We start from the raw sequence: 25,850 nt of genomic DNA, 5'->3' as shown, positions 1-25,850 counted from the left end.
TCCTCCGAGGGAAGGACGCAGGCGCTGCTCACAAGCGCTGCCCAGATGACTCAGTCGCTAACAGGGGCGGTTGAGGCGCTTTCGGCCGCGCCGAAGCTGTCTCACCCCGCGGTCATGTTGCCCATGCCGACGTACCGCGGCTATGATGATCCTCTCAGTGCCCGGGATTTCATTGATTCCCTCGCCCATTACCAGAGAGCTATGGGTCTTCCTGATGAGGTTGTGCTTGCACGCATCATCCCCGCAGCGCTGACTGACGCGGCAGCTAGGTGGTACCGGCTTTCCGGCCACCAAGCAGCGACTGTCGAGGAGTTCCATGCAGCATTCATGCGCGAATTCCTGCCCGCTGACTATGAGCGTAGGATGCGGCGAGAGCTGGAGCTCCGCACACAGGCTCCGGACAAGTCGCTCCAGGAGTTTGTGCGGGCGATGGAAGATCTTTTCTCAATCGCTGAGCCAACAGCCTCAAACGAAGAACACGTCGAAAGAGTGATCAGGCAGGCACATCCGACTTTTTCGGCATACCTGCGCGGCGGCCGATTCCGAGATCTAGAGGAGCTGGCCGCTGAGGCAAAGCGCATTCAAGGCGACATCCTCGCCGCGCGTGCCTATCGATCGCCACCCGCCGGCAAGCGGGGCCCGTGAGCCACGCTGCGCATGGAGAGGGGCCATGACCCTTCCCCACCGGCTTGAACCCGCACAAACTGCCTTTGCAGCCTTGGCGGGCGAAACGACGCTTGGGAGCTGAGCGAAAGAGCTCTGGATCCTTACTCGTACGGAAGACGAGCAGCCTGCGCTGCACAGTTTTCTTACCCGCGTGCCGAAGGACGCCAAGCGACCCAAAGCACAGCAGAAGGAGAAGCCCGCACAAACCGGCCCTTGTTCGGTGGTACAGCGAGCGGACCTAGGCAGGGAAACGCGCCTTTGTCACGCGGCCAAGCTCGCGGGGGTGTGCATTGTTTCCGTTGCCAAGAGAGGGGACACTTAGCAAGAGAATGCCCCGTAGCCAGGCCTCCTGCGAGGCAGGAAAACGGCGACGGGGGTCGGTTGTAAAGAGACAGCCGGCCCAAGCTTTGCTAATAGACCTCTCCCTCGAGTAAACAACATGACGTCACGGAACGCACGTGCGGCGACTGCAGCGCTCTTCGATGCAGCGGCGATGGGCAAAATCCGTCGTTTTTCTCGGCCGCGGCCGTACTGAATGCAGCGGCGCGCGCTTGTGTCTCGATTATTTCTTACACCGTTGTCTTGACCAAGGCCCATTCCTTGTCTCGACTAGCCTCCAATGCGTTCCTGTGTATTCCAAACCGATGGAGCTGCCTGAGTACGCGACGTTATTGCCTGAAATCGCTCGCCGGCGGTATGTTGAAAAGTTAGTAGTTGACGGGGACCAATACCCCGACCCCTTCCTTTCGATGGACTGGAAAAATGACCCCAAATTGTGGCCGAATGTTCGTTTTGGTGACATATGCGTGTATCTTGTTCAGACGCCCGGCCCTAGCTACGCCACGGATAGCTTGAAGTCCTATCGCTCGTTGAAGGCTTACGTTCTTGCAGCGGAAGGGCATGTGCGCCAAGTTTTCATTGCCGACGCTGGCTTAAAGTGCCGCTTTTTAAAAGCTAAAGTGGCGCCGTCGCAGAGGACAACCGGCAAGCTATATGAAGCCAGGACGCTTTTGCACAAGGACGGAATCGTACAGGCAGCTCACTGCACATGCATGGCCGGGTAAGCTGTGTTCGGTGTTGTGACGTCGAGCAATAGCGTTTTAACAGGTTACTTTGATAGGAAGGAATATGAATGGATGCGGCAGATTGGAAGTACAGTACATGCAAATCGTCCCGCCAGACTATATCCTTCACGCGTGAAATCAGCCTGCGATACGCAGAGCATAGGATCTCGTATTTTTTGATCGTGTTATAAGATTTTCGACGTCGCTGATTCGATCCCGGCTGCGGTTGCAGCGACGGCAACTTATCGATGGGGCCAAAGTTGAAAGTGTGCTCTTGTGTCGTGCAGTGTCGGGTCTTAGGTGGCCAAAATGCTCCGGATCCGTGTTATGCGACGTGCCTCACAACCAATGTGCCGCCTGAGCACTTCAGACCCTACCTATCTAGCCTTTACACTTGTAAATCGTACTATGCACTATGATACCAGTTTGCTACAATTAAAATGTTTATTACCTTCTACCATCCCTGTGCACGCTGAACGTTTTCTAGAGGTTCTGGCACTTTAGTTGCTGCAATAGCTCGAATGGTAATCTACATGTTTCAGTGTGCGCGCACTTGTATGCTTGACATTTAACAGTAATAAACATTTTTCTTTTAGTTTAGCCACGCATGTAGCTTATTTACTCTTCAAAGTGGAAATGCTCGTTTCATCTGGACTCATTCGGTCTGCTAGTTCACAGCTTTGTGAGTGGAACAACCAGTTCCGTGAAAGTGTACGTAACAAATTTTTTATTCCCTCTAACTACTTGATCTTTATTACCTTAGTTTTAGCTTAAACTCTCTGACAACATACCTTACTAGCTGCTACTTACCATTGAGATGATTGAGATGAACTGCATATATATGAGCTCAACAGAGGTTGAGTTGAGCACCCTTTTTGAGGAAACATGAAAAAATGTTAACGAAGAAGGTAAATCATGAGGTACGGCTTGCCTTCTCAAAGCCCCTACTTCTATGGGTACAAAACAACCTGCAGTCAAACAGTTTTATGTAAATCACCAGATAGTTAAGTCCAGTGAATGATAAACTAGCTGAACTCTAGAACAAATCAGCATGGACAAGTTCCGCAGATCCGGTCTGTCTCGGCGCAGTGCGTGCACACACTCTTTGATTTTCGTCCCGTGTAAAACGAAAAAAGCGTATACCAGAGCCTTTCTTGGCGCGGTTGGTGCATCCCACTGCACAGCAGCTCGTAGGCATTACGATTCAGGGTCGAGGCAAAGGTCCTAATGCCCGCAATGAAGATTATTGTTGCTCGCGCAGCGAACGTCTATGCGAACGCATGCATTCAGGCGACTGTTTTGCCCATCGGCGTCTGCGGCGCAAACCGGAAACGTCACCACCGTGACGTCACTCGCATCGCGTGACGTACCCGAGGAGAGGTCTATTCCCTCTGCGTACAGGGTAAGCTGCCTCGGTGGTGCGCCCGCGCCGTTTATTTCGGTCACCCTTGCTGGCCGCGAATTTCCGGCGTTACTGGATACAGGAGCCAGCGCCTCCTTTTTCAGTGAACAGGTGTTGTCCCACTTGCAAAATCACTCGGTGCGCTTGCGGGATTGCCGTTCGACATTTAACTTTCTGAAAGGCGTGGCCCATTTGGCTGGCGCCGCGAGGCTGACTGTCAGATGGGGAGAGCGAGGGAGACGCACGCGTTTCATTCATCTCCCTGGGCTCAGTGTGCCCATGATTCTCGGAAGGGACTATCTCCTGAAAACCAGGATCGTGGTGGACATTGCGAATGGCGGCTGTCGCGAAGGACCATTTTCCCAGCTGAAGCCGTTCATTAGCCCCCCGGCGTCGGTATCTGCCTGTGCAGTCGAGACGTTCGGAGAGTGCCACGCTCAGCGATCGGGGCCCTGCCCTTGTGTCGAGCGTTATGTCGTTCACACCCCCCTTTGGAAGCGAGCAGCGTGGTACAACGACGCCCCCCATCCACTGGCCGCCTCTGCGGTAACTTTGGATCAGACGCAGAAGGCTCGGTTGACAGCACTTTTGTGTCAGTACGAGGAGCTCTTTACCGATCAACCTGGCTGTACCACTTTAGTGAGCCACGCGATCGACACCGGAGAAGTGCTTCCGTTGAAGTGCAATCCCAGACCCGTCAGCCTTGCAAAGAGGCAGTTGATTGATGGGTTGTTGGATGAGATGCTATCGTCGGACATTATCCGTCGCTCGTTCAGCGCCTGGGCATCTCCGGTGGTGTTGGTGCCCAAAAAGGATGGCAGCCATCGCTTCTGTGTGGATTATCGCCGTCTGAATGCGCTAACTCGCAAGGATGCCTATCCGCTCCCAACGATCAGCTCAATTGTAGAAAACCTAGGCAGTGCGCGGTATTTTACCACGCTAGATGCCTCCAAAGGTTACCTACAGGCCCAGATGGATGACATTGACCGGCCTAAGACCGCGTTCACGTGCCACAGAGGGCTGTTTGCGTTCACTCGCATGCCCTTTGGCCTCTGCAATGGTCCTGCGACTTTTCAGAGGCTGATGGACCGCGTCCTAGGCAAAGCGAAATGGTCCCATGCCATGTGCTACCTGGACGAAATCGTGATTTATTCACGAACCTTTGATGAGCACTTAAGCCACATTGCCGACGTGCTCGAGAGGGTACGGGCTGCCAGGATGACTGAATCCTGCAAAAGCCCAAATAGCGCGAACCCGAGTTCAGTTGCTTGGGTTTACGCTGGGCGAAGGCTCCATTGAGCCGGATCAGGAAAAACTTCGAGCCATACTCGAGTTTCCTGTGCCCAAGGACGTACGCGGCCTGCGCCGTTTTCTGGGAATGGAAAATTTTTATAGGTCATTTATCCCGTCCTGTGCCCGCGTGCCGGCGCCCTTGACCAAGCTCTTGGGAAAGACTGCTGCGTAGCGATGGGAGCCTGAGCAAGAGCAATCCTTTCGCCGCCTGTCTAGTGCCATCGCAGAGACAGCGCAGCTCAGGCTACCAGACCTGACCAGACAGTTCGTAGTCCAGACTGATGCGAGCGATCTGGGATTAGGAGCCATTCTCCTACAGAAATTCGATGGCGTGCTGCAACCTCTTGCCTTTGCAAGTCGTTCTTTGCTGCCCGCGGAGAGGAATTACTCCGTTACTGAGAAGGAATGCCTCGCCATCGTGTTTGCACTGCGCAAGTTTGACGTCTACCTTGATGGAACGCATTTCGTGGTGCAGACAGACCACAGCGCGCTCAGCTGGCTGATGCGGCTCCGGGAGCCTGCGGGACGGCTGGCGCGCTGGGCTCTCCTGATACAGCATTACGACTTTTCGGTGCAGTGTCGGAAGGGGAGCACGATCGTGGTAGCTGACGCACTATCTCGTGCCCCACTCGACAGTGGTGCCTTTGCGCCGGCAAGCGTAGAGGGCAAAACAGCGGACGAGCCGCAGAGCGGCAGGAGGAGGACGCCCGCAAACGGGCCTACCCATTCCGCAACCCAGGCAAGCAGCACTTCGCGAAGCGGGCGACGGGGGAGGCTGTTTGTGAGCACCCCAGATGCGCCGAGGCTAGCGAGCGAAGTTTTGGCGGCTAACCTGCGCGGGGACGAAAACGGGCTCCCCTCTGGGATGACTGGAATCGTGTTCAGCCGTAAAGAGCTACTGACGGCCCAGCAAAATGACTCCTTTTGTCGCGAGGTTAGCGACGGTCTCAGGGAGACGGAGCGCCGTGACGCTACTTGTACTGTAGCGGGCGCAGCGGGGCAAGAGCCAGCGTGTGTCGTGGCGAGCCCCGGGGACTCATATTTGCTGGACCGTGACGGGCTCCTGCTGAAGTACATAGCCGCAGATGATGACTCCATTGACCCATTTAAAGTGGTTATCCCCAAAAGTCTGAGAGGCGCTCTGTTGCGATTCTCTCACGACGAGCCACTTGCCGGTCACCTTAGTGGCTCCAAAGATTTCACAAAACCGAGTCAATCGGTGACGTGACCCGGCATGAAGCGCGACATTTTCCGCTATTGCCGCTCCTGCCATATCTGTGAAACGGTGAAGTCAAGGGGTGGCAAGCCACTGGGCATGATGAAACCAATTGACAGTGCGTCCGTGGCAGATGGCCACCTGCGATTTGATGGGACCTTTCCCCAGAAGCAAGCAGGGGTTCATTTACCTGATGGTAGTCGTTGATCATTTTTCCAAGTGGGTCGAGTTGTACCCCTTCGGAAATTGACAGCGCGAGCGGTGCTGGATAAACTCCAGAAAGTGTTCTGTCGCTTCGGCTTTCCGGAACGGCTGATCACGGGCAATGCGTCCTACTTCACGGCTCGGGTGTTCGGTAATACCTGCCGTTCCCTCGGAATTGGGCACTACACCACTTCACCCTACCATCCCCAGTCTAATCTGACCGAGCGGATCAACAGAACGCTCAAGCCAATGCTTACGGCCTTTGCCGAGTGTCAAAAAGACTGGGCAGACCATTTAAGTGAGTTCGCGTTCGCCATTCGAACAGCTGAGAATCGCTCAACTGGTTTCTCTCCCGCCTTCCTCAATTTCGGAAGGGAGCTGGCGAATCTGATGTCAGGCGTCGTTCAGAGCCAGCAGCTCGAAGATGAGAAGGCGCGAGCAGACTGCTCTGCTTATGCGTCAACGCTTCGGGACCGGCTGTGTCGCGCTCTCAGTAGAGCAAGACAGAGTTTGGGGATGGCCAGAGCCCAGCAGAAGGTTCAGTACGACCGCAAGCACCGCAGCCTGACATTTCAGGTGGGCCATCTTGTCCTGAAGCGCAACCACGCTCTTAGTGACGCGAGCAAGGGGTTCTCAGCCGTGCTTGCTCCTAAGTGGCTTGGTCCGTACCGAGTGGTCAAAGTCTGGTTGCCACTCGCGTACCTGCTGGAGGATTCCCCTACGGGGAAAACCAGCCGTGCCCACATCGCAGACCTGAAGGCCTATGTGTCGCAGTCTGACGAGCTTGCGTCGGTGCCCATTGTCACCGCAGGCAAGCGACGAGGCACACCCGATGCGGCGGAATGCAAGCGTGCCCCGCACCAGTACAATCTGAGGCGACGGTCACCTGTGTGATTTGATGCCGGACGGCGGACTTTTTCCGCACCCGAAGGCATATCGCCTCACCGAGCGAGCTTTCTCGTCGGACCCTACCCGGAAATGTCAGCCGTCCCCTTTCTGTCCCGCTTAGTTCCAGCCTCTGTGCGCTATTGTGTTATTGAATTTTGTCTCTTCTAGCATCTTTGTTTTGTGTTGTTGTTTATTTCATTCCGTTCTCGCTTCACCTATTGTACAGTGAGTACTTTCTTTTGCAGAGCGCGTCTTTTCTCCTCTTTCCTTTTGAACACGCGACGGTGGCTCATTAAGCATGCCCGTCGCGCGGCTGTGTTCGGTGCGTGTGGAAGGGAAGTTGGGGTAGTTTGGGGACAAGCAGCGTGGACCATGCCCCCCTCCCCCTTCACCCAAGACCGCCGAGGCTGCGAAGGTGCTCGGGACAGGTTGCCGCTGAAGGTCGGCGTAACACTTTGTGTGGCGTGGCTGTTGGTGAGCGTGCCCGGGAGCGGAGGCGACGACGTTGCGGCGTGTGTTTGCCAACGTGTGCTGAGCGCGGTGGAAAGAAGCCCGCATGTGCTGAGCAAAAAAAAAACGCCCCGCGCGGTCACCACATGTGCGTCTTGGATGGCTGCCGAGAAGTTTCCGCACCTGGGCCCCCTTCCGCGTGTTCACTGTTCCCGCACCGACTGCGATCGGAGATCGTCTGCAGCCAGCAGCTGCCAACTGGCCACCCAGAAGTCGGCGAGCGGTGAGTCACCGGTCACCGCCGGCTCTCTGTGCTGCACCGACGAACTTTGTCGAACTTTGGAACCTTGCCGCTGACACTTTTGTATTTACTTCGTATTCGGAACTTTACATATTATTCTTCAGGTCATCTTATCCTTTTGCTTTGTTTTTGTTTTTTGTGTGTGCCTTGTTGGTGTTTGTCTTTCTTGAGTGTCTGTCTTTTCGAGATCTTTTTGGCTGGAGCTGAAGCGTAGGTGACTTGTTGCGTGAGGATAGCATTCTTTTCTTCATTCTGGGGACCTGCCGCTTGCTTTCGCTGATGGGTAGGAGGGCAATTAAGGAGAGGAGGATGTGGGATTCGGGCTTGCTGCGGCTGCCCTTTGCGCGGCCGCCGCCCGCTTCTCAGTTGTTCCCTTCGTTCCCTTTCTCCCGCCTGAGGCGGCGGAGAGAGGCTGGAACGACTTGTCACTGTCATTCGGGCCACAGCTCCGCCCTGGCGTCCCAGTGGCTGTTCTCATTGGCGCCGTTTGGCGGGAACACGGCACCGCTTCGACGGCCGCGCTCGCGCGACTGTCCGAGCGGAGCTCAGGGTGAGACCCCTCCGAGACATCGCAAGGTGCGTACGCTACTGTTCTTGTCTGCTGGCCTTTGTCCGCGCAGACCAGTGTGTACTCGAGTTCGTCCACTCCGGGTCGTACCTGAGAGCGCAGCTCGAGCCTGTCGATCGTGATCCAACGATCCAAGACAGGCGTACCTTGCGGTGGTTGCCCACTCTCTCTCAAAGGAACCCTCTGGTCACTGCGAGAGAGAGTTCACAGCACACCCTTGCGTGCTTGCGGCGTGCACTCCGTGTCACTTTGTGCGCGCAGGGGAGCCTTGCTCCTCGCGCGCTCCCGGGACACGTTGACTTAGTATGTGTGTGTATATGCATTTGTATATATGTGTATGTGTATGTGCGTGTGTGTGTGTGCCGCTGGAGGATGGCGTTTCAATAAACGTCTCCTTTGTGAACTTGGAGGCTTGTGTCCTTGCAGCGAAGTGCTCTCCTCCCGGTGGAGGTTGAGTGCGCGCTGCGGTGTTTCAGTGTGCGCGTGCTGACGGCTGAACGGGGCTTCGGCTCGCGCGATGCTCGAACCCGCGGTGGTTGGTGGTCTAAGCCCACGTAGAAACCACAAGGTTAATTAGGCAGGGCGACAGTATGCAGCCTTGTCTCACTCCTTTCTCAATCGGAAACCAATCAGTAAGACCATGCCCAGTATGGACAGTGGCCTCTTGCCCTACATACAGGTTCCTGAGGAGACAGATGAGGTGATTTGGAACTCCCATTTCTTGGAGAGCTTGCCACAATCAAAAGCTTTCACATACTCAATAAAGCAGAAGTAGATGGGTTTCTGGAACTTTCTTGCTTTTTCCATGATCCAGTGAAGGTTGGCAATCTGGTTTCTAGTTCCTCTGCCTTTGCGAAACCCAGCTTGCACATTCGGAAGCTCCCGATCCACATACTGCTGCAGCCTATCTTGGAGGATTTTCAACATCACCTTGCTAGCATGCGAAATAAGCGCGATCGTGCAGTAGTTGGAACAATCTTTGGCACTGCCTTTCTTTGGAATGGGGATGTAAACTGACCTCCTCCAATCCTGTGGCCACTGCAGGGTTGTCCAAATCTTCTGACATAATGTATGCAGAATGTTAACAGCGTCATGGTTGAGGTTTTGAAGCAACTGAGCTGGAATGTCATCAGTTCCGCTAGCTTTGTTCTTAGCAAGGCTGGCTAAGGCCCATTCAACTTCACACTTCAGGATGCCCGGCTCGAGATCAGTTATCACAACCGTCTTATGTTGGATCTGCACATCCGGGTCCCACTTGTACAGTTCTGTGTATACCTGCCACTTCTTCATTATCTCTGAGGCTTCAGTGAGGTCCGAGCCTCGTTTGTTCTTTATCACACCCAGCTTAGCACAGAAGCTTCCTTTGATATCTTTGATTGTCTTATACAGAGCTCTTGTGTTCCTCAATTGGCTGTTGTCCTCAACTGCTTGGCACTGTATGTTCAGGAAGGCATTCTTATCTCTCCGTGCTATTTTCTGAAAATCCGCATTGAGAACCTTGTATCTTTCTCTTTCCCCCATAATTTTGCCATTCTCCTTTCCTCAGCTATTTGCAAAGCCTCTTCAGATAACCAGTTTGCTTTCTTGCATTTCTTTTGCTTTGGAACTACCTTAGTAGCAACTTCTTGTATTATATTACGAACATCAGTCCACATCTTTTCAGGCTCTCCGTCTTCTAGATCTAATTCTTGAAATCGATTCCTCACTTCCACAGCATCTTCTGTTTAATGTGAGAGCGACCCTATTCCTTCTCCTGGATTCATGCCTACAATAAAAGAGAATGTTCGCCGGAATTAAATTTTCCCATTCCGGTCCACTTGAGCTCGCTGATACCCAAGATATCAATGTTCAATCTGTCCATTTCTCGCTTGACGACATCCAGTTTACCTTGCGTCATAGATCTTACATTCCATGTTGCTATGTGAGATATCTCTTTGCAACATCGGACTTTCCGTTCGCTTCCCGACACATCCACAACTGAGCGTCCTTTTGGCTTTAGCCCAGCTGCTTCATTCGTCCTGGAGCTACTAGGAATCACCCTTTCTTCATCCCCAGCAACATGTGGGACGCCTTCCTACCTGGGGGGCTCATCTTCCGGCGCCATATCATTAATGCTATTGTGACTGGCCATAGGGTTTTCTTGGCAGGAAATACTGGAGTGGGTTGCCATTACCTTCTCCAGTGAATCAGATTTTGTCAGAACTCTCTGCCGTGACCTGTCTATCTTGGGTGGCCCTACACAGCAGAGCTCACGACTTCATCGAGTTTCGCAAGCCCCTCCGCCACGACAAGGCAGTGATCCAAGCAACTTAGATCCTAGGAAAGGCTATGAGCAAAAAGTGAATTGCGTGCCCGAGTACTCGGTGAAGTTGTTTCGCTCACCGTGCGCCTTTCACAGTGCCGGCAAAGCGCGTTGCAATGACATTGTTCGGGCTCAACAATTACGAGGCCACTTTAGAACGATGGTTGTTTTACTACAGAAGTTGTGCCCCTCTTCCACCGAGGCTATGTCGAGGCCAGGAGTAAGCCACAAACTAAGCACGAAAGGCGACAGCATGGCACGTATCTCGAAATGAGCGTTGAAGCATTTGTTCATGGCGGGGCGTATTGTGAACAGGCTAATCGACGTCAGGGCAGAACTCAGACGCTGTCATATTTTGAGGATGCAAGAAAACACTTATATTTGTGTATTCAAGACGCCAAGCACACACACCATGACCATGTTCGCGCTTTTGCCGATATGGCGTGTTCTCGGGGTCGCTGTGCCCGGTGCGGCCATCCTGAGACAAATAATCCCTCGCCCAGGCACAGTGGAGCTTGAGGTAGTGGGTCTCATTGTGGCCGAGCCCGTGCACACCTCGTGTCAGGAAAGAATGAAATGCTTTTGAAAATTTAATTTAAACCTAGAGAAGGAGACCGGATTATTTCTGAAAACTGAAAGCATTCGTATTAAAAAATTCTAGTAAAAAAAAAATGTGCTTACTAATATATTTTAATCGCAGTTATATGCTTTTCAGAAAAGTTTGCAAAATATAATGTGTTAAAAGCAGCAATTTGATTCAAATACTGAATCTATCAATTTTATTCTGGTTTTGAAGCTTCCTGTTGCTGGTTTCCCACTTTTGGCTTGGCAGCACTGGTCGCACGTGATGTGTCTCGATACACACGATGGTGGAGTGTGTATCAAACTCTATTGTATGCCAAGAATCTATATTGACACAGAGAATATTCCCCGGTGCGTATTTCCTCTTCCCTTCACGAGTTGACACTGGCATGTCATTTCGACCTCAGTGTACGATGATGCTGTTACCACATGGAGGTCACCGTTGTATAATGGCTCACACATTACCCTTAAATCAGCCCCAGAATTCCGTGGCAGCTTCGAATTATCAACGAGCCTTGAGTTGTATAATGGCTCACACATTACCCTTAAATCAGCCCCAGAATTCCGTGGCAGCTTCGAATTATCAACGAGCCTTGAAATCTAATGTTTGACGAAAACTCGTCTGGTCGGGTAGTAGATTCATCACTCTAGAGTAATCAACCTTGATCACTCTAGATCTAGATCTGGTTGGCGTTCTCTTTTCATATTACATCAACGAGCCTTCAGCTATTGTGTGTGTGGAATTAAGCTAGTTTCTAATCCCTGTTTCACGCAATAGCCAAGAGATGACAGGCAAGAGATTGTCTTTTTTCTTTACTTGTCCTTGTGTTTTCTTGGTCTTTGCTCAAAAATACACGTATGCCATTCACCAGCGAACAGAAATGCCATAATCACGATCTCGCAGTGTATCTTCAACTACCAAGATGCCACTTCCAGAACGCCCCGGAAATTTTTAAGGTTGGCCATATATCATTTCGGAACAGTGCATATACTCGGATCGTTTTGGGTCAGATGATGACCGTATTATGGGTTAAGTTAATTCTGTGTGTTGCCTGCAAGCCGCACGGCTCTCACTAACATGACTGCTCTCACTAACATTACACAAGGCATCTGAAGAGGATGCCTTTGCAGCCACGTCTTGTATGTCAATTCCCTCTCTAGCCTTTGACAAGTACATGTTCGAACCATCGTGGTGCCGTTTTGGGCACGCTTCTAGGTCCACAGGCTACCACTCTAGCATCACATACGACTTTGTCCATTCAAGCGCATAATAAGAATGGCTGTCTAACGGCATTAGGCCAGGAGGCTGCTTTTCTCAGTCTGCGTGTGTGATTGCATGCTGTACTGACACGGCCGTTGCCATTACTTCCTCTGTGATACTTTGCACAGCTTGGAAGCAATCGCAGGAGATGTTCGTGGTGCACTGCGAAATCATACTTCTAGAAACATCAAAAGTGATTTGCCCACGCGCCTGGTGGATCCATCATTGTCAGTGTAGATGGCACCAACAAGGGCTGCTGAAGAAACAGATATAGTTTACTGCCTTCACCGAGCTGCCATTAGTAGAATGCCTAGGTTTAGGACACTGTGGTTTAGGATTACAGAATCTAACCTTCCTTTTCTCTCTCTGGGGCACAGGTCATTCTTCAAAGAAAGCTTTTTTTTTTTTAAGAATTAGCCCCCTCGCAAATATCATAAATATCGCCCCACTTTTGTTTGGTCATGCAGAAAATTACCAAGAATGCCCTTCGTGTTGTGCTTGAAAGTCGGAAGGTACACAGTTGGGAGTTATGTGGATTTCGTGGTGTAAAATTACTCCTGCATCTTTGATACCAAGCACGTAAAGCTGGCCGAATTTTACCACAGCATTGCGTCAGATAAGGTGCCCTTATGATTTTGTTATCTGGCCTGCCAGGACTTATCAGGCATCGACATTGTGACGATTGATGACATTTCCTTGCCCTCGCAGATGACTGATGGCCAAACAGGAGTAAGCTGACGTGAAGAACCTGGTTCCTTGACAACCGAACTCAGCGCAACTGGGAAAATTCCACAATCATTGGGCTTGTGCTGGTGTGCTTCTGTGAATAAATCGATAGATTAATAATTGTACACACCTTGAATCGAGCGGGGTGGGGGCATACCATCTAGATGCAACGACTAATATACTTTCTACTTAATCTTGCCTGTATTTTGGCAACTAGGTGACCTGTAGTTGCTTCTTGCTGCATGTCAGTAGTCTATTTTTCGTTTTCACCTAAGCCAAATGTTTTTTTATATGCACCACTGCCTGGGCCACGGAACAGTGAGCTCTACCTCGAACGGGCCCGAGTGTACCCTTGTCCTAGTTATGTTATTTTATGGGAAAGCGGCCGAGCTCCGGTCGTATGTATCTGCGTCTCCGGCATTCGTGCTATTTGGTGGTGAAGAAATTTTATTGATAAGGAGGTGAAAAGAAAAAAAGAAGAAAAAAACATTACATAGCAGCGTTGCAGGCATCCTTGTTGCTGTTTCTTTGGCGTCCAGGCCATGCCTAGTCTCGAATTCTTCTGCCAAGGTCCCCAGTCGAAGTTCGAGATCTGGCTCGTGGCTGGACAAAGCAGCCTCCCACTGCTGCGGACTGGCAAGGTGGCAAAAGAGCGGCATTCGTCGGATGCCGGTGTGAAATCATGATACTTACCAAGCATCACCTCCTCCCAGCAGGGTATAAAAATTGGTCTCTTCGTTCACAATCTTGGATGCTTCATCACTTCCGTGACGCTCGGTCAGCAACACGCTTTTGTGCCATTATGCAACGTGAAACAGATGCCCAAATACTTACAGGTGGCAGAACGCCCTGCAGCTCACTTCCCCTTGGCCTGTCAGTGTGTCCTACCTCGTTCATTCGCTGTAAGTTTGAGAGCAGCAGAAGCATAGAGTAACACAACCGAAAAGAAGGCACTGGTGTTGTCCGGCAGAGGTCGAGCTTTCAACGAGTCTGCGAGACGTTCCACCTACATAAAGATTGTGTAAGGACTGTCGATGAAAAAACATTACAACCAAATTCAGTCTTTTTGGTTCATGAAGTCAAGGCAGGAATAAGTGCCAAATATGTTAGTAGTCAGGGCAAGGTTGCATGCGCTGTCGCAGACACATTCAAATGATTTAGCCTTGTTCACCAATCCATTTATTCAGTAGGAAAGAAGCGGCGGCGGTTGTGCGGTTTCGACGGTTGCGGAGTTTCCCCAGTTTCGATGACTTTGCAAGATGTAAATGTTGACTTAGTGCTAGCGCCTGCATAAACCTATATGATGCCTACAAAAAAATACAACCAATTATCATTGTGGTTTTCGAGATTCGGTGACTTGAGGCACTCATTTTTAAAGCTGGCGCGCCTTACCAACTTCGCTATGTGCGTTTAGAGTTAAAATCGCCTGCTGGGGCCGTATAAGAGCATCTGCTTAATTTAACGGTTATCTTATTCACTGTTAGAACAGCGATTCGGAAGTGCGATTGTCACATGTATTTTTGCTCATCACGTTTTGTAGAATTTCTTTGGAATGCTAAAAAAAAAACAGAACACGTGATACATACAACATATAATCAATTTTTTAATGTGAAAGCATTACTTCGCTATGTTCACAGATTTCTGTTCGCAGACCGTCCTCAGACCGCGTTTGCAAAATCATGTCCGCAGCAGTTGTAATTGAGAAGTGATAGAGGTTAATGTGTTGCGTCTGTTGATAGAGGATGACGTAATGTTGTGTCCGAAAAATTAATTAGACAAATAAGTTTAATAAATTATTACAGGCAGAAATTAAATGTATGTCTGCAACAGTTGTTAGTAGTTGAAAAGTAGTAGAGGTTAATGAGTGGTGTCGATCGATAGAGGGTGATGTAATGTTGTCTGAAAAATTATTAGGCCAATAAGTTAATTGGGTAATTAATTAGAGGCAGAAAATGTAAAAAGTAAAGGCAAAAATGGTCTCATTTGCCCTTGGCGCCTCATTTGAATGTATTAACTACTAAAATAGTTTTAAATCAGTCAAGGTAACGTCTAAGATGTGACGTCACGCAACCTGAAGTCGAGCCAAAAAGGCATAGGAAGGGCTTGGAGCGCAATTTGAAAGTACCAAGGACTAAAGTAGTTAAGGAAGTCAAACATCGAGGATGTGACGTCACGCAACCAGAATTAGAGCGGAAAAAGGGCATAGGAAGGGATTGGCATGCAATTTGAAAGTACCGAAGTCTAAAATGAGGAAGCAAAAATTAAAATACTTTGACACCAAGGATGTGACGTCACACAACTGAAAGTAGAGCCGAAAGAAGGAAATATGAAGGGATTGGCGGCAATTTGAATCTACAAGACTAAAATGGGTTAACAAGAAGTAAGCAACTAGAAGCAACCAATAGCAGCATCCGTGCTTTCGCATTACTCCAATTCAGATTCTGCAGTGCTCTTTTTTTTATAGGCTTTTGTACATGCTCTACAACTCTGCTTTGTGGTTGGCAGCCAATATTAGCAAGTTGAAGGATTAACAGGAATAATTAGGGCTAATTAAAATAGCCTCAGTAATGTGAGGCTTGTGGTAACCGTCTGCATCTGATTCCATTCCCGTCTGAAGCTCTTTTAGTTCTTAAAATCTTTCCTTTACGTGGGCAACCTGGAGATGGCAAGTAGTGCATGGAAAATTTGTTCATATCAAAAGAAAAATTTGTGGATGCTTCAGCAGCCTTATTAGTGAACTAGGACAGTGTAGCCAACTAAGAGGTATGTGATCTCATAAAGCATTAACCGAAGTGTACACTGCTATCCAGGGGTACACTCTTCCCGGCTGTATCGCGCCGTTGAAATGGTAGTTGGGGACGAATTGACTCCTGTAAGCAGTTCGTGTGTGCGTCACCCATCGAAAGCAGCCTTTGTTTCGGCAGGATATTTTTTATGTGACCCACTTAATATCGGCTTCATAATTAATCAGGACATTACTATGCGGTAAAAAGGTCAAAATTTTATTGCTTAGCCATTCACTCGTTCAGCGGCTTCATTTTATGCGGCCATGAAAAATTTTCCGGAGAAAAAAATGCAGTTTTTTAGCCTTCAGGACCTTCAAACAATTGAGGGTTGCTTGTTTACACACAGTGTCCCTACATGCGCTTATAAACAAACCACATTATTTTATGAAGAACATGTGAATACGTGAGAATGGAACTTGGGCTTAGACCGCATGAAACCTACACTCTACCACTACACCACAACCGCCACACTGCCTTCGAGGTGATATTGTATTTAAACATGTTCTAGGGCCAAGCACCGACATAAATGTCTGAATTGGAAAGTAGCAGTAGTGGCTATTTTATTATATATCCAAAAGGAAGGAAAAGATGTTTGCCAGCCCCGGTATCTGATATCTGAAGCACCTGAATGGGGGGGCTGCGGCGGAGGTAGACAGGAAGTGGTAGGGATGTCAAACAGGTGAGCGAAAGGGAGAAAGGACAGGGTAGGTAAAAAATACAAAAGTTCAAATAAAAAATAAAAAAATACACTGGCACAATATACAGTAGTTTGCTCCAGGCTCGCCCGCAAATGTATGTCGCTGAGTACTCTGCACATCACTGTTTACGATGCACACACGCGGCACACTACAATACACTGACGGCCGACATGGAGCGATTAGCTGTTATCGTCTGGAATTGCACATGCGGAGCGTTTGGTCACAGCGCATACTTTCTTAATTGGGAAAGTAGGAGCAGTTGTAATGTGCTGGAACGCATGTGCGCCGAAGGCTTCATACATTGCTCTACTTTTACGGAGCGGCACTTGTCGTCTGGTGGTGCCATCCCATTATTCTTGTAACCTTGTTCCTGAAGACTTTGCTGGTATTCTCATGCAAGTGACAGTGCTATCCGGGTGCAACAAAGAAATATTGGAAAATATATGAAAAATAGCAAATATTTATAATAATAAAGATGTATAGTTGCGCTGAAGGAGCGAACAATCTCTTTTCATAGCTGTTTGCTGCTCGTGCATATGTTGTGCCTATTTTACATGGTTATAAAAAGAAATAATGCCTTTTACGGTGATATAAGGTATACTGCCACATACACTTAGTCACAATTACTGAATTGATATGGGTGCTGGCCCACTCAGGAAACCCTTGTAACGAAGCGGCACTCATCAAAGCTTGGGGATTCGTTAGCCGAGCATGGGATGCGGTAGTTACTGCGAGTGTTTTGAAGGACGGCCGAGCATCATTTCACGACATTTGTAATCGTAAGGATAGTCCAAGTTCTTGTGCTTCTTCCTTGTTTGTTCTATTTCTTTAGCGCCACCCGCCATGATCCTCTTCTCCACTTCCCCAGCTTTGAGTAGCAGGCTAATTTTTGTCATTCCAGCCAAACTGAGTGCTTTTCCTATTGATAAACGTATCTGTCTGTCTGTCTGTCAGTCGGTCGGTCGGTCTGTCTGTCCGTCTGTCGCAATTTCCGGACTATAGTCCCCACCCGGTGCCTAGTCCCAAGGAGAAAATTCTAGCTCAAAATAGGGTTTCTTTTGCTTATAGCTTGTCCACGCCTGCTGTATTGTCCACGGAACAAATTTTGTTTGAAAATAGGTTCTTTTTAGATCATGAGCAAGCAGTATGCAATATGAAAGCAAGCATTCTATTGTCAAGAATTAAAATCCTGCGCATGAAATTCAACCTCCTTGGGGCTGAACACTGCCGAGAGGGCTCTTCGTCCCCTTTCGGAGCCATTTCTATTATGTCTATGCCAGCGCTGGCGTCACGTCCATATTTATGTGTTCACTTATAATATTGGAGCGGCTGGTGTGGCTCTTGCAATGTTGTCTCAGTTGAATGTGACGTCATTTGTGTTGTATGGAGTTTTGTTGTGTAGTATGCTGAATAATGTATTTTCCCTTTAGATGGTTAGGTGTACAGGAGGAATGTTTGCCAGGATTGGGTGAGCGACATTGGTCTGATGTTCTGAATGCATTTATTATTTTAAGGAGGGGGATTCGTTTAGAGTTATTTAGGCGAAAGCCTTTATTGCCTCATCGTCATCAGCAAAACTGTCATGCTTTTGCGCCGGCTCTGATGGGTCGAGACAGAATGACATCATGGAGGTCTAGGCCAATCACAGAGCACCACCACAGTATGCGCGAATGCATGTGATATATGGCCATATGCCAATCAATGATCGATTGCTAATTACAAATTACTAGGAAATTACTAAGTTAAGTAATTAGCAGTTAGGAATTAATTAGGAATGTGTAATAAGTAATTAGTTAACAAATTAGGCAGTGATTATTAAATGTTAATAATTCTATTTAAATAAATAATTACAAATGACTGCTTTCTAATTAATTACTCATCTTTATTAACGGCTAATGTAGTACTCACTGCTATGTACTAATTTATTACTAATTAATGAATAATGCCTAATAATTAACAATTATTAATTAGTGACCATTATATAATTGATTAACTGATTACTAATAATGCCACACACCCGTTAAAATCAACCACAATGTAGAGCAACTGTGACAAGGTTGATTAGTTTATTTTTTATCAGCCATCGCAAAAACATGACACTTGCTGACGACAACGATGTGCCGTTAAAAGCTTTCACCTTAAAAGTTCCCGTAGCAATACGCCGGAACCTTTTGTTGTTTTAAAAGGGCGATAACAAGGTCGGTTGATGTATTGCTGTTTTGTACTTATGTGAATATTGTACTGGTCTGTCATTCTACATGCAAAGCTTTAGTGCCTAGCGAGCGATGCATATAACAAAAAAAATCTCAATAGAAATCGGAATCGAGGAGCTCCTCCCACCGAGAGCAACCGCCATATTGAAATGCTCGTGTGACGTCACAGAGTATATGCTGCGGAGTGTCGTCTGCAATGCAGGCTGCAATATAAAATGGCACATCTCTCTTAAGGATGATTGCCACAGTGGTCGTCCGTTATACAGATGTGCTTGATGAAGATATTGTTACGTTAGGCGGTGCATGCACTGATATGCGCATGAGAAGGAAAAAGAATCTCAGTAGCAGTGTCGGCTGGTGCCTGCAGGAAAGGCTGTTGTGTGAAAGCCCTGTCTCCCGTCTCCGCTCTCTGAAACCTCATGCTGAACTACCCCCATAACATTTTGGTGGAGGCGCTTTCGATCCCCTTGCCACAGCTCCTCGTATTTCCGCGCCAGAAACTTGGATTTGCGCAGTGGACGCCATCTCCCCGTGCTCACCCCACCGACTGCCGCAGTAAACATGGCATCCCAGGATGAATTATCAGCTACGCAAACTACCTGCTCCCATGGTCTTAACCAAAATCTGCCATCCACCTATTTTTAACGGTGAAGACAAGATGGATGTTGAAGATTGGCTCGATGAATACGAAAGATGCAGCAAGAACAACCGGTGGGATGCTAGCATATAAGGCTTGCCAACATCATCTTCTATCTAGCGGGAACGGCGAAGACGGTTTACCAACCATGAACAGGAGATGCCTACTTGGGACATCTGCAAACAAAAACTTCAAGACTTGTTCGGCAAGCTGATTGGGCGAGCTCTAGCAGCCAAAAAAGACCTGGCTACTTGTGCTCAATCGTCAACCGAATTATACCTCACCTACATTCAGGACATTCTCGCCCTGTGTCGAAAGGTGAACACCTCCGTGACCGAAGATGATAAAGTTGGCCATATATTTAAGGGTATCGCTGATGACGCATTCAACATACTTCTCTGAAAAGATTGCTCTACGGTGGACTCAGTCCTGCAAGTCTGTCGCCGTTTCGAACAGGCGAAGCAGCGCCGCATCGTCCATCGGTTTGAGCGCCTTCCCAACACGGCGACTACATCCTCATGTGACAACCTGCCCACTTTGCAGCAGCCTTCAAGCCAGAACAACCTCACTACTATCGTCTGCAGGGAAATCGAGGCCTTGACTTTTGTTACACTTACATCACCTCCTCCAGAGCCAACAATAGCTATGATACAGGCTGTCGTCCGCGAAGAATTCGCGAATGTGGGCCTCGTCTCCAATCCTACCACGCCACCCCCTGCACCACAGTCAATACCAGTGGTTGCTGCTGCTGCCACAAGACCGTCCTACACACCGCGCTACCCTGCCTGCAATCCTGCGGAGTGGCGCACATCTGACGATAGGCCTATTTGCTCTGTCTGCTGTCGGGCTGGCTATACGTCCCGCTACTGCCGCAGCCGCCCGGCTCCCCCCTCTCGCCCCTATTACAGCCCTGTCCGCCATGACTACTATGCACCACAGAGAGTTTCTGTCACCCCAGCACAGCTTCGTATACTGAGAACATTGAGCACGCTCGTTGTCCTAGCCATTCGCCATCGCCTCAAGCCCACCGTTCCCGATCACCTACTCCTCGCCGCAGTTTGTCCCCAACGTACCAAGGCCCTTACTCGGGAAACTAGGCAACACAGCGCCCGGTCGTGACGCTACGTTACCAACCCGGACAGCCAACTGTGTTTCGACCATCGCACCACGCCGCAACCTGATCAATGTCCTCATAGATAGTCCCTGTGCCTGCTCTCATTGACACTGGAGCCCATATTTCAGTCCTTAGTTCTTCCTTCCGCCAGCGCCTCAAAAAAGTTCTTACGCCCGCTAACACCTCTACAGTTCGTGTTGCTGATGGCAACTTTGCTACCATCATCGGAATGTGCACTGCGCATGTTAGCATCGCCGGCCACCACGTCCCTGGGCTCTTCGCCGTCCTTACTACTTGTCCTTAAGACGTCATTTTAGGCCTAGACTTTTTAACAGCCCATTCCGCTCTCATTGACTGTTCCTCCGGATTTCTGCGCCTAGCCCTACCCCACTGTGTTCACGACCCTAGTGCTGACCATTCCCAGCCTCGTCTCCGCTCCAGTACATTCGCTCGCCTACCTCCCGAGGCGGCAGTATATGTGCCGAAGATGTCACCTTTTCCTTCCCTTCCTGACGGCGACTACATTGTCAACCGCATCACCGACGTCACTCTACAGCGCAACATCGTCCTACCTCATAACATTGTACACGTCTCGAATAACCTCACCTACATTCCAGTACTCAACTTCAGCATGTCTTCGCAAGTTCTCCCAGAGGGCATTTTTCTTGCCGAGCTGTCACCTTTGTCCAGCTTTGCTATATCTGCAGTGCTGTCCGACTGTCACGCCGAGGTACCTGCCCAACCTGTCCCGTCACATAGTCCGGAGGACCGCATCTCAGCCATGGTTGCCTCTGACCTGCGTCCTGAATATGCCAGTGCCCTTGCCGGCCTTTTGCGGTCATACATCGACATTTTTTATTTCGGTCACGGATCCCTGGGTCAAACGTCCGTCGTCACGCATCGCATCGATACTGGAGATGCCCGCCCTATTCACCGACGGCCTTACAGAGTTGCTCTTTCCGAACGCCGGATCATTCAGGAAGAAGTGGAGAAAATGTTAGCCAGCAACATTATTGAGCCGTCGAGCAGCCCCTGGGCATCTCCGGTAGTACTGGTCAGAAAGAAAGACAACAGCTGGAGGTTTTGCGTAGATTATCGACACCTAAACAAGATAACAAAGAAAAACGTGTACCCTCTTTCAAGGATCGATGACGCCTCGACTGCCTGCATGGTGCCAAATACTTCTCCTCCATCATCTCCATTCTGGATATTGGCAGATCTCTGTTGACGAAAGAGTTCGTGAAAAGACGGCTTTTGTGACCCCGGATGGCCTCTACCAACTCAAGGTGATGCCTTTCGGCTTATGTAATGCTCCTGCGACCTTCGAGCGCATGATGGACTCCTTACTATGCGGGTTCAAATGGACATGTCTCTGCTACCTCGATGACGTCATCGTATTTTCATCAACCTTTGAGGGCCACCTCCATCATGTTTTGGCTATTCTTGGCGTCTTCCGAAGAGCTGGCCTTCAGTTGAACTCCAAGAAGTGTAGCTTTGGTCGCCGGAAACTCAAGGTCCTAGGACATTTGGTCAACACCCATGGAATCCAGCATGACCCCGACAAAATTCACGCTGTAAATGGTTTTCCTATACTGAAATCTCGCAGCGACGTGCGTAGCTTCCTCGGACTTTGCTCATATTTTCGGCGATTTGTACCAAACTTCGCGGAAATCGTCTGTCCACTTTCGCAGCTTCTGAAAAAAGAGGTCTCCTTTTCCTGGGGCCACGAACAATCGGCCGAACAACGGCCGCCTTCGCCGCTCTTATTGGCCACCTCACCGGCCCGCCAGTGTTGGCTAACTTCAATCCGTCAGCGCCCACAGAAGTACGAACCGACGCAAGTGGTCATGGAATTGGTGCCATTCTCGCATGTCAGCTCGGTTCCCTTAGCGTCATCGCCTATGCCAGCCGACTCCTCTCTGCGGCCGAACAGGATTATTCCATAACTAAACGTGAGTGCTTAGCCCTAGTTTGGGCCATTACGAAGTTCCGCCCTTACTTGTATGGGCGGCCATTCACAGTAGTCACTGACCACCATGCATTTCTACACTCGAAGACCCTACTGGCCGCCTTGGACGTTGGGCCTTGCGCCTTCAGGAGTACAATTTTTCAGTGGTCTATAAGTCTGGCCAGTTGCATCGAGATGCCGATTGCTTGTCCAGTCATCTAGTCGACCCGCCAAGCCAACCTGAATGTGACAATGACGCTTGCATGCTCTCTATTTCTGACTTTTCCAACATTTGCCGTGAGCAATGCCAGGACCCCCAGCTTTGCGAAATTATCAATCGCCTCAGTGCTGATCGCCATGACCCTTCCCTTCGTTTGTTTGTGCTCCATGACGGCACCCTATAACGGCACAATATGCGACCTGATGGCCCCGACCTTTTACTAGTAGTCCCTCAGCACCTATGCACAGCCGTCCTTGAACAGCTTCACAACGTTCCCACAGCGGGTCATCTAGGCGTCTCGCACATACGACAGTCTGCGCCCCCGGTTCTTTTGGCCAGGCCTATACCATGCAGTCCGCCGCTACGTGGCTGCTTGTGACCGCTGTCATACCGGAAAAAGCCATCAGAAAAAGCAGAAAAAGCTGAGCTACCCCCGTAACAATGTTATCGCACGACAGTGAAGTAGATCAAGGCATGTTTTCTTCAGCATAAGGCACGGTCACAATCAGTGCGCTGCACGGTTGGTTCCATAGCTTATCGACGCACGATCTGTCGCATTACTTACACCGGCAAAGATGCCAGGACGACCAATGGTCGCCTATCACCTTAGTGTGCGGTTTTCAGCCCCGTGATGCCGACAGAACTGATCGGACCGCGATTGGTCGGACCGCGATTGGCGACCGAGCGAGAACTTGACATCCGATGAGTAATGGCTTGAACGGCTGTGCTTGTTTGTAGCTTCTGTGTTAGAAAAAGAAAAACAAGCGGTTACTCTTTATATTATTACTTAGCGGTATTCACTGGTCATGCTGAGGATGATGAAGTGCAACAGACTCCCAGAAGACGATGCTGAGGATGGTGAAATCAGTGTTGTCATCAGCGTCAAGTGGACCACTTGTTTGTGTTATCTTGACGATGTAATTGTTTTCTCATCTACATTTGACAGCCGTCTCCTTCGCCTTTCTACAATTCTTTCACTTTTTCTCCGCACCGGAGTTCAACTAAGCTCCAAGAAGTGCAGCTTCGGTCACCGAGAAATCAAAGTCCGTGGTCACTTGGTTAATGCTTCTGGAGTTCAGCTTCACCTTGACAAGATACATGCCGTCAGAAATTTTCCCACTCCGCGTTCATCCAGTGATGTTCGAAGTTTTATTGGCCTATGTTCATATTTCCGTCGATTCGTCCCGAACTTCACAGCCTTTGCTCGTCCTCTCACCCACCTCCTCAAGAAAGACATTTCATTCTCTTGAGGGCCTGAACAAGTTGCAGCTTTCTTGGAGCTTATTGCTGCTCTCACTGCTCCCCCCATCTTGGCCCATTTCAACCCATCCGCCAATACTGAACTCCGCACCAACGCAAATGACCATGGCATAGAAGTTACACTCTTTCAGCGACAACATGGCTGTACAAGGGTGATTCTATATGCCAGCCGCCTCCTCTCAACGCCCGAACAAAATTTTTTTATCACAGAGTGAGAGTGCCTGGCGCTTGTCTGCATGGGCCATTACGAAATTCCACCCTTATTTGCTTGGCTGCCCTTTTACTGTTGTAACAGGTCATCATGCCTTGTGCTGGCTTTCTTCTCTCAAAGATCCTACTGGTGGTTTGGGGCACTGGGCACTACGATTGCAAGAATATACCTTTTGCGTCGTCTACAAGTCCGGCCAGCTTCACCAAGATGTAGACTGCTTGTCCCGCCATCCCGTCGACTCCCGTAGTCCTATCGACTCTGACGATGACGCATGTGTCTTATCTCTTTCGGCCTTTTCTAACATTGCCGACAAACAGCACTTAGATCCTTCGATGCATTCCATTATCCTCCTTCTTACCTCCGACCGCCCTGATCCATCTCTCGCTTGGTTTGTGCTCCACGAGAACACAGGCCTATACTGACGTAATATGCGGCCAGATGGCACAGACCTTTTGCTCGTCGTTCCCGAACACCTGCGTTCCACCATCCTTTAAATGTTCCATGATGCTCCCACGGCTGGCCACCTGGGTGTCTCCCACACATACGACAGCCTATGCCAATGTTTCTACTGGCCGGGGCTCTACCGCTCTGTCCAGCAGTACATTGCCGTATGTGAACTGTGTCAGCTCAGCGTCGGAAGAAGCCCATAATTTTGCCTTCAGGTCATTTGCAGCCGATCCCCATACTGACTGACCCGTTTTCCCGTGTAGGCGTTGACCTCCTTGGCCCCTTCCCAGTTTCCACTTCGGGGAACAAATGGATCACCGTCGCCACTGATTACGCTACTCCCTACGCTATTATCCTAGCCACTCCAACCAGCTGCGCCACAGACGTCGCTGACTTCCTTTTAGAAAACGTGATTCTTCATCATGGTGCTCCTCGTGAACTACTTCCTGACTGTGGCCGCTGCTTTCTGTAGTGAGTGGTTGACGAAATTCCCCGTTCGTGCTCCGTCGGCCACAAATTCACCACCGCCTATCACCCCCAGACCAACGCGGAACGTCTAAACCATACCCTCACAGACATGCTGGCCATGTATGTCTCTGACGACCACCGAGATTGGGACGTTCATCTCCCCGTTGTGACATTCGCCTCCAATTAATGTCCGTTCTACCACTGGATACTCCCCATTTTATTATTTGGCCGACACCCGTTACTGCCCTTCGACACCTCCCTACCCACGGCAGACGCCACTGCAGTACTTACGCCAGTGATGCCGTCGCCCGCGCTCATGATGCCTGCTGGATAGCTCGTGCCAGGCTCTCTGCATCCCAGGACTCCCAAAAGTTTTGGTACGACAGTCGCCACCGTGATGTCCACTAGACTCCTGGATCTCTCATCTTGCTGTGGCTCCCGTGCTGCGAGTGGGCTTGCGTGAAAAACGTTACACAGGCCCTTACCGTGTTTTGTGCCCCGTGACCAACGTCACATACGAAGTTGAATCTGTTTCCGAAGTCCTCGTCCACAGCACCAACTTCCGAAATAGTGCATGTGTCCCGTCTGAAGCCCTATTATGCACGTTCTATTTCGCTATCGCAGACTGCACTGGGACTGTGCTTTTCTCGAGGGGGGGTAGTGTTACTTAGCGGTATTCGCTGGTTGTTTTGAGGATGATGAAGTGCAACAGACTCCTAGAAGAAGACTACGCTGAGGGGGGTGAAATCGGTGCTGTCATCAACGTTAGTTGTGCGGACAGCTTTCGGTCTGTAGATGTTCCCCGTAAAAATCTGTTCCCCCTTCTCATCAGCAATGATCTTGGCCAGAAATATTAGTCTGCGCCGAACTATCGGCCCGCTCCGCGACGAGTAGGCGTAGCGCGAGTATGCGGGGTTCAGGTCTA

General features: G+C 49.7%; 1 long non-coding RNA gene across 2 annotated transcripts in view; it reads left to right on the top strand.

Annotated features, from left to right (window-relative positions):
- LOC146203928 (uncharacterized) overlaps nt 1-13,048 on the top strand; it is an 83,343-nt gene extending 70,295 nt beyond the window's left edge. For both annotated transcript variants that reach the window (XR_014702565.1, XR_014702564.1), the window contains exon 4: nt 12,906-13,048. This is a non-coding gene — a long non-coding RNA (uncharacterized LOC146203928). The remainder of the gene's footprint in view (nt 1-12,905) is intronic.
- The last annotated feature ends 12,802 nt before the right edge of the window (nt 13,049-25,850 follow it).

Source organism: Amblyomma maculatum, chromosome 1 (genome assembly GCF_055883805.1).
Source record: "Amblyomma maculatum isolate TAMU_Amacu chromosome 1, ASM5588380v1, whole genome shotgun sequence".
NCBI lineage: Eukaryota > Metazoa > Arthropoda > Arachnida > Ixodida > Ixodidae > Amblyomma > Amblyomma maculatum.
The sequence above is the reverse complement of the archived record's forward strand: the minus strand, read 5'-3'. Positions and strand labels throughout refer to the sequence as shown.